This window comes from Pelobates fuscus, chromosome 4 (assembly GCF_036172605.1).
Source record: "Pelobates fuscus isolate aPelFus1 chromosome 4, aPelFus1.pri, whole genome shotgun sequence".
NCBI classification, from domain to species: domain Eukaryota; kingdom Metazoa; phylum Chordata; class Amphibia; order Anura; family Pelobatidae; genus Pelobates; species Pelobates fuscus.
The window spans coordinates 375357451-375367232 of NC_086320.1; positions in this window are offsets into that span (position 1 = coordinate 375357451).

The following is a 9782-nucleotide window of genomic DNA, read 5'->3' on the forward strand; positions in this document are numbered from 1 at the left end:
TCGTTTTTGGGTTGTTGTTTTCTCTCCCTGTGTTTTTGGCAGGGCTTCCCCCCGAAGGCTATGGGTGGCCCAGGTAGGGAGGAATACAAGGGAGGGAATAGATACATAGTTCTTTGCCTAGTAAAAGGCAGACATTGTACGTTTTATGTTATGTTTTATATGTTTGTTAGTATAGATGGTGAACCTATCAGTCCTCGAAGGAAAAGAAATAGGATACATAAAATAATATGAGACTAGCGACGATTAACGCACAGGGGATAAACTCATAATTCAAAAGATATACAATCCTTGAGTTTCTCAAAAAAGAACAAATCCAGATTGCAGCCCTACAGGAAACCCACTGGAGAACGCAAGATAAAAACAATCTTAAATCTAAATTTTTTCCTACTATAATCAGTGCCTCTATGAGCCAAAAAAAGAAAAGAGGAGTAGCCTTTTTATTTTCTAGGAATATTTCACTAAAAATTATACACCAAGAAATTGATTTGGAAGGCAGATACATTATATTAGTAGCAGAAATTAATAATCAAAAATATACGTTAGTTAATATATACGCACCAAATCAATCACAAATTGCATTTATTTAAAAAGTGCTTAATAAAACTGAACGTGTGAAAATGGGCCGAGTTATTGTTATGGGAGATTTTAACTGTGTACCCGATATTGAGATAGACCGAAGTTCAACAACAAAAACTAGTAACTATGGAAACCTGAAGGTGACTGCTAAAAAATTCTCAGAATTAATTAAACAAGCTCAACTTTTAGATTATTGGAGGATATTTCATACGAAGGAAAGGGATTTTTCCTGTTTCTCAAAAGCTTTCTGTTCATATTCTAGAATTGATCTCTTCTTGGGGGATAGAAATTTAGCGAGCCAAATTAAAAAGGTTTTCATAATAGCCACCACATGGTCAGATCATAATCCGGTCATCCTAGATATAAAAGAACAACATCTAAGAACAAGAGCTGACTGGAAAATGAAACAGACCATTTTTTCAAAGAAAACAGAAATAAAGATGTCTCTCCAGCAATGACTTGGTGCGCTTATAAATCAGTAATAAGGGGCCTTTTCATAAGTTTAGCAGCAAAAGATAATAAACTTAATAAAAAAAAGGCAAATTTAGCTGAATTGTACATAAAACTAGACAACTTACTTGAACAAAATAAAAATAAACCATCTCGGAGTATTACTAACGAAATTATAGACACTGAAAAATTAATTAATGAACATCTTATGACAAAGGCTAATAATGCGTTGCTTTACTTAAAACAGAAATGGTACTACACTGGAAATAGAGCAGAAAAACTAATGACGAACAGAATAAAAAAAGAAAAATCGAAAAGAATCATTACCAAAATTATCCATAATGGAGAGACTCTCTTGAGACCTGAAAAAATAGCAGAAGCCTTCAGAAATTACTATCAAGATCTATATAATATTAAAGATCCTACCGAAACGGCGAACATTAGTGCATTTCTCGAGAATATAAAGAGTCCAAAAATTTCACAAATGCAACTGCAGGAGCTTAATAAAACTTTTCAAGAAGAAGAACTGATTTTCTGTATCAACAAATTAAAAAAGAATAAATCCTCTGGTCCAGATGGATTTGATAACCTTTTTTACAAATTATTAGGAAATAATATTAAAACAGACTTAATTGAAGTTTTTAATTCCTTTGTTACACCTAATAGCATACCGGCAGAACTGTTACAAGCAAATATAGTGCCTATCCTTAAACAAGAAAAGGATGCAGAGAAGATAAAGAATTATCGTCCAATCTCACTGTTGAATACCGACATTAAAATATACTCTGCTATGATAGCAGAACGCTTAAAAAAAATTATATCAGAAATGATAAACAGAGACCAAGTCGGGTTTGTTCCGGGGAGGTCTACAACCCATAACATCAGAAGATTGATTGACATATTGGATTTCGCTTGGACCACTGGAACTCCCATGTTGACCCTGTCCTTGGATGCTGAGAAAGCATTCGACAGGGTCAACTGGGAGTTCATGAGACAAACACTGCAGCGATTTGGATTGGAGGGAAGACTTCTTGAGAATATTTTTGCCCTATACACTGGCCCAACAGCAAGAATAATGGGGAATGGCTTTAGCTCAGAGTGGTTCCCATTATCTAACGGAACACGACAGGGGTGTCCGTTATCCCCCTTACTCTATATAATTTCATTAGAACCTCTGGCATCTGCCATTAGACAAGAACAAAACATCTTTGGTTTTGACCACAAGAAAGAAAACATAAAAATAAACCTCTACGCAGATGATGTGATTATAACTTTAGAAAATCCGTTACAATCAATAACACAGCTCATGACAATTATAGAAAAGTTTTCACAGGTTTCTGGTTACAGATTAAATACAGATAAATCAACTATTCTGGCGAGTAATGTAAATATGGAAGAAAAAAAAGAGATAAAAAAGAGGTTTGATTTTATTTGGATTGAAAAATCATTTAATTATTTGGGAATTAACATCTGTACAGATCCAAGGAAAATTGTTGAGATCAATTTCCTCCCATTACTTCTAAAAATGAACAAGCTATTAAAAGATTGGAGAAATTTGGAATTCTCCTGGTGGGCCCGCATAAATATAATTAAATCCTATATACTACCAAAGTGGTTATACCTATTTAGAATGCTTCCTTTGAAAGTACCCGATAGTTGGCTATCACTTATCCAACAATCCTTCTCTAAATTTATATGGCAATCAAAGAAACCTAGGCTGGCAAGAAAATTCTTGGCGATTAAACAAGCAAATGGAGGCGTAGGACTTGCGCTGATCCAACAATATTATCAAGCGAGTACTCTCTCTCATTGTATTATTTCACAACATACAGAGGCTAAACTTGAGAGATGGTATGCAATAGAAAAAAAATGTCAAATAATACAGATCTGTCTACCCTTTTTTGGTTGACGCAAAAAAAGAAAGATAACTGCCAACCATGTTCTGAAAGTATAGTGTTACAAAATATTGGAGAAGCATGGAACAAAATAAGAAAAAATATGGGTCTTAATAATCGTATCATTAACATTTTACCAATCCTAATTCTGGAAAACAATATAGAAGATCTAAATTTAAAAAAATGGGCCAAAGCAGGCATTCAAAATATAGAAGACCTAATGATAGGATCAAATCTTAAATCATTTGAACAATTAAGTATAGAATTCGCTCTTCCAGAAAAAGAAAAATATAACTTCATAAGGATTAATAGCTACTTAAACAAAGCACTGGATAAAGAACATTCAGAAGTTAAATGTAAATTATGTCATTTGTTGAAGGCGAATGACACGAAAAATCTATTAAAAAAGTGTAATTCGATACTAAGACTCGGGGAAGAAGATCTTATTTTTCCGGCCATTGAGAAATGGGAGAAAGATTTGAAAATAAAGAAAAAATTGGAAAAAAGCGATTGGAAAAAAGCTTGGGTGTCTGTGGTTAAACATATTAAATGCTTAAATTTAGTTGAGTTACATTTCAAGATTATAAATAGACTTTACCTGGTCCCTAGTCGCATGAATAAAATGGATCATAACATATCAGCTACCTGCTGGAGGTGTGATAGAGCGACGGGAGACATGTTACATATCTGGTGGAGCTGTCCCCTGATAATAGAATTTTGGAAAATGTTTATAGGTAAAATCCAAGAAATAATTGGTACTAAAATACCATTGTCTCCAGAATTATTCATACTACACTTAAATCTTAGCCAATATAATACGGATTTCCAATACTTTTTTACTCATGCGCTAATAGCGGCAAAGATTTCTATAGCTAGAAGATGGAGAACTAATAGTATACCAAATTGGGAAACCATAAAAAATCAGTTAACCTTTCAGCTAAAAATGGAAGGAGGCTTAAATATAATCCTGAAAAAAAAAAAAAAAGAGGGATATAGATAAATGGCTAAATAAGTTGTGCGTATTCTAATTTGATAAAGAAATTGGGAAAAAAAAAAGAAAAGTAAGAATAAATGTTAAGATAATCAGCTAGTTACTCTAATTATTACTATGGGAACATTACTGAGGACCTTTGTCACCATCTATGTGTTTGTATTGTAGTGTCTTTATGTTTTTGTTTTTGTCAACGGAAAATATTAATGATGACTTAAGTACCATGGTCCGAACTACATGAACGGCAGCAGAAAATTATCGGCAGGTACTGTCTGAAATAAAAAAATTAAAATAAAAAATAAATAAAAAAAAAAAATACAGCTAGGAGAATGGAAGACCAGACGTGTCCACCCCTACAGAAGGAGAAAGAGGATACAGAACTGTCAGCTCTTAGGAAGAAGGTGGCTGAATTGGAGCTCTTATGCAAATCACCACCAGAGAGAGCAGCTTTTCCCCCTGGAAGTGGGGGGCAACACAGGAAGACTCAGAAAAAGCTGTTTCCTGAGGATTCACCCCGCCGAGGGGACTGCTTTAAATGTGGAAAGTCAGGGCATTTTCAGCGGGAGTGCCCTGCGAATTCCATGGAGGTGGATGTGGAGGTGCTGGCAACCGAGCTCGAGGAGACACAAATGACCAGGTCTTACAAGCGAAGGAAGACCCGGCCTACACATAGTCTATCTGTAGGGGCCAAGATTGGGCCTAAATCTTTGATACACGTACAAGTGGAAGGAATTCATGCTTCAGCATTGCTAGATACAGGTTCTCAAGTCACCATTATCTACAGAGACTTCTATGAACGTCATTTGAAACACATTCCTATGGAACCTGCAGGAGAGTTTCAGCTATGGGGCGTTGGGTCTCAAGCTCAACCTGTGGAGGGATGCATAAAAGTGACCATAACTATTCCCCAGTTAAATACCGGGATGATATGTCCTATGGAGCTGGAAGCTTTGATATGCCCTGCAGCCAAGAAAGTGTGTGCCCCAATAATATTGGGTACTAATGCAAAGATGGTACAGGATGTATTCAGGGCCTATCTGACAGAAGTGGGAGATGTCTCCCTAGAACGACTGATGGAGGTCAGCCCTGTCCTAGGAAAAGAGTGTCGACGACTAGCCCTTGAAACAAAACCAGGGTTGTGCCACTATTCAGGAACAGAACCTGCATTTGTGAAGCCTGGTGAGACTAAAACCTTACGAGCCATAGCCTCAATGCACCATGAAATGTTTGGGGGAACTGGACAATACCTTATTGAGTCTCTGCCTGAAGAGGATCAGAAGAAGGGGTGGACTCTCATACCTGAGATAAAAGATTGGCGAAAAAGGTGGTGTCGGAGCTTTCCTGTGATGGTACAGAATTTAACCCCCACGGAAATCCGGATTGATCGTCATCAAACGATTGGTGTAATACACCTTTTAGATCAAGTTTCGTCCATCATGTCTGTGAGTGCAGAACAGAAGGATTATGTGAAAGCACCTTTAGATTTTGATCTAGAAGATTGTCCCCTACCACAGCAGTGGAAAGACAGCCTTCGTTCAAAACTGGCCACCCGAGAGGGAGTGTTCTCCAGAGCAGAGATGGACGTGGGGTGTTCTAAGAGTGCCACCCATGCTATAAGACTTGCTGATCCTACTCCCTTCAGAGAAAGGTCAAGAAGAATACCCCCTCGAGATGTGGAAGATGTCCGGGACATACTCCAACAGATGGAAGGAGCAGGCATCATCACAGAGTCCCGGAGCCCCTATGCCTCACCTATTGTGGTAGTGAGGAAAAAGAATGGTTCAGTTCGGCTATGTGTGGACTACCGTACTCTGAACAAGAGAACTGTGCCAGATCAGTACACTTTGCCCCGCATAGAGGATCTTCTGAACGCCCTATCTGGCAGCCAGTGGTTCAGTGTGCTTGACTTGAGGTCTGGATATTATCAGGTACCTATGAAGAAGGAGGATCAGGAAAAGACAGCTTTCATCTGCCCCTTGGGGTTCTTCCAGTTTACCAGAATGCCACAGGGAATCACCGGAGCTCCTGCAACTTTTCAGAGGCTGATGGAGAAAACTGTGGGGGATATGAATCCCAAAGAGTGTTTAGTGTATCTAGATGACCTAATTGTTTTTGGGAAGACACCAGAGGAGCATGAACAAAGATTGCTAAAGGTGTTGGATCGACTGCAAGCTGAAGGCCTGAAGCTATCAGTGGACAAATGCCGATTTGCCCAGAACTCTGTCACTTATGTGGGGCACATAGTCTCCGCTGAAGGAGTAGCCACAGATCCTGCTAAAGTTGAAGCAGTGTTGAATTGGCCAAGACCAAATAACATCAGTGAGTTGCGGTCCTTTCTCGGATTCTGTGGTTACTACCGAAGGTTCGTGAAAGACTACTCAAAGATTGCTCGAGAGTTACATGACCTGATGAAGATTACCTCTGACGTAAAGGGTGTTAAGGCACCATATCCTAAAGACCCCTTTGGAGAGAAATGGACTTCAGGATGTGAAGATGCCTTTCTGACACTGAAGAAGAGACTTACAGAAGCTCCTGTCTTAGCCTATGCAGACCCTGAGAAACCATATATCCTCCATGTGGATGCCAGCATGGAAGGCCTAGGGGGTGTACTGCACCAAAGTTATCCAGAAGGATTGAGGCCGGTGGCTTACATAAGTAGAAGTCTTACAGGTGCTGAAAAAAACTATCCAGTCCATAAATTGGAATTTCTGGCACTCAAGTGGGCCATCGTGGATAAGCTTCATGACTATTTGTATGGAGCAACATTCGAAGTAAGGACTGACAACAATCCACTTACCTACATCAAGACTACAGCTAAGCTGGATGCCACAGGACATAGGTGGTTGGCTGCCTTGTCAAGCTACAGTTTCCGCCTGAAGTACAAGCCTGGGCCCAAGAATATCAGCGCAGATGCCCTGTCCCGCAGACCTAGACTCCCTCCTCACCAAGAAGAAGAGGAGTGGGAAGAGATCCCTGGGCCGGGGGTAGGAGCCTTTTGTCAGATGTATGTGGTGGCCGAGAGTCAAGAAGAATTTGCCGAGCTAAGGGGGATAGACTCCATTAGCCACTCTCCAGAAGCTGTGCCTGAGGTGTTCCATGCTCCAGTCATGCTTCAACAGTGGCCCAGTATAACCACAGAAGACAAGAGGAAGGCTCAAGCGCAGGACTGGTATATTGGGATAGTTATCAGAGCAATAAAGACTGAGAATCCTAAATTGCTGACTTCTCTACCTGTGAGTCAAAGAGAATTATACCGAAGAGAATGGAGCCGACTACATCTCGAAGATGGAGTACTCTATAGGGTCGTGAAGCTCATGATCACCCCGATAGAAAACAATTGGTACTACCGCACAGATACCGTGGCATGGTCCTGAGAGCTCTCCACGATCAACATGGGCATCTCGGGGTGGACAAGACCTATGGCCTAGTACAAGATCGGTTCTATTGGCCTCGCATGAGGGAACATGTCGAGCAACATGTAAAGACATGCAGGAGGTGTAGCCAGAGGAAGACCCTGCCTGTGAGAGCTGCCCCTATGGGTCATCTGAAAAGTGCGGGACCCATGGATCTTGTGTGCATGGACTATCTCTGCATTGAGAACGATACAGCGGGAATTGGAAATGTGCTGGTGGTAACGGACCATTTCACCAGATATGCTCAAGCCTTCCCCACTAAAGATCAAAAGGCTGTGACTGTAGCCAAAGTCCTTTGGCAGAAGTATTTTTTTCACTATGGATTACCCAATCGGATACACTCTGATCAAGGTAGAGACTTTGAGAGTAAGTTGATCAAGGAGCTGTTGGGCATGTTGCAGGTGCAGAAGTCCAGAACCACACCTTATCATCCGGAGGGTGATGCACAGCCAGAACGGTTCAATAGGACCCTCCTAGATATGCTAGGGACTCTCAAGCAAGTCGAGAAGCGGTCTTGGAGTAAACATGTGGAAGCCATGGTCCACGCATACAACTGTACAAGGCATGAATCTACAGGGTTCTCACCCTATTTCCTAATGTTCGGAAGAGAAGCTCGATTGCCGATAGATGTCCGTTTGGGAGTGTCTCCTGATGGAACAGATTCAACTTCACACTTTCAATATGTGAAGAACCTCAAACAAAACCTTCATCGGGCCTATGAGTTGGCCACCCAAGCTGCAGCAAAAATGGAAGAACGGAACAAAAGAAGATATGATGCTAAGGTGAGATATCGGGAGATTCAAGCAGGGGATAAAGTTCTTCTCCGGAATCTAGGTGTGCCTGGAAAACACAAACTGGCTGACAGATGGAAGGATACCCTGTTTGAGGTTGTGTCCAAACTGGAAGGACTACCAGTGTACAACATTAGGGGCCCGGAGGGCCGAATAAAGGCTTGGCATAGAAACCATCTGCTTCCAGTTGTGTATGCTGATGAAGAGGAAGAGAGTAGTGAAGAACTGGAGGAAAACCCAACAGAGAGTCCTAGAAATGGGGCAGAGGAGACCCCGGGGACTCCCAGTGCAGAGGATCAGTGGTGGTCATCACCCGCTGAAGAAACACAGCAATTGCCTCCTTTAACTCCTGTGGTTTCACAAAGTCCCGGAACCTCTCCTGGGTCACTAAGTTCTCCAAGGTTGAATCCAGAAAGTCCATGTTTTGTGCCTGGAACTTCCCTTAGAGACTCTACTTCGAGGGCAGGAGTCGAAGTTCCACAGTTGATGTCCCAAGATCCTCTTCCCCAGCGAGAACTGAGACACAGCACCAGAGTGCAGCAACCCCCTAGCACCCTAGTTTATGATAATATAGGAGAGCCCAGTTATGCCCCGCTGACACAAGTCGCATCTAAAATGGCCATTTTCCTACATGCACTAGCTGAAGTGGTAAATGTAAGTGACTCTTTACCCTAAATAACTAGCTAGCTAGGATGTTAATGTGCTAACTGTACTGTAGGTATGCTAAACCTTTCTCTGTTGAATTTTTGTTAAGCTCCCTGGCTAGGACTTGCCAGTGGAAGGCAAGTATTTTCAAGGGGGAGCATGTAACCCTGTGAAGTTACACAGACTGCATTATCTGAAATGCCCAGTAGATGGCACATGGCCCCAGTATGTTGTTAATAAAACTTTGAGCATTGATCACTAGTGTTGTCGCGAACCCGGAATTTTCGGTTCGCTAACGGCGAACGCGAACTTCCGAAAATGTTCGCGAACCGCCATTGACTTCAATGGGCAGGCGAATTTTAAAAACAACAGGGACTCTTTCTGGCCACAAAAGTGATGGAAAAGTTGTTTCAAGGGGACTAACACCTGGACTGTGGCATGCCGGAGGGGGATCCATGGCAAAACTCCCATGAAAAATTGCACAGTTGATGCAGAGTCTGCTTTTAATCCATAAAGGGCAGAAATCACCTAACATTGACACCTGTCCTCAAAGCCCAGCCCTGATACACACTGACACAGAGCAGAATAGAGACTGTTCCCCCTACATAGGGTCACTTGGCAGATATGGATTGACACCTGTCCTCAAAACCCCTGATACACACTGACACAGAGCAGAATAGGGACTGTTCCCCCTACATAGGGTCACTTGGCAGATATGGATTGACACCTGTCCTCAAAACCCCTGATACACACTGACACAGAGCAAAATAGGGACTGTTCCCCCTACATAGGGTCACTTGGCAGATATGGATTGACACCTGTCCTCAAAACCCCTGATACACACTGACACAGAGCAGAATAGAGACTGTTCCCCCTACATAGGGTCACTTGGCAGATATGGATTGACACCTGTCCTCAAAGCCTCTGATACACACTGACACAGAGCAGAATAGGGACTGTTCCCCCTACATAGGGTCACTTGGCAGATATGGATTGACACCTGTCCTAATGATCCCTGATA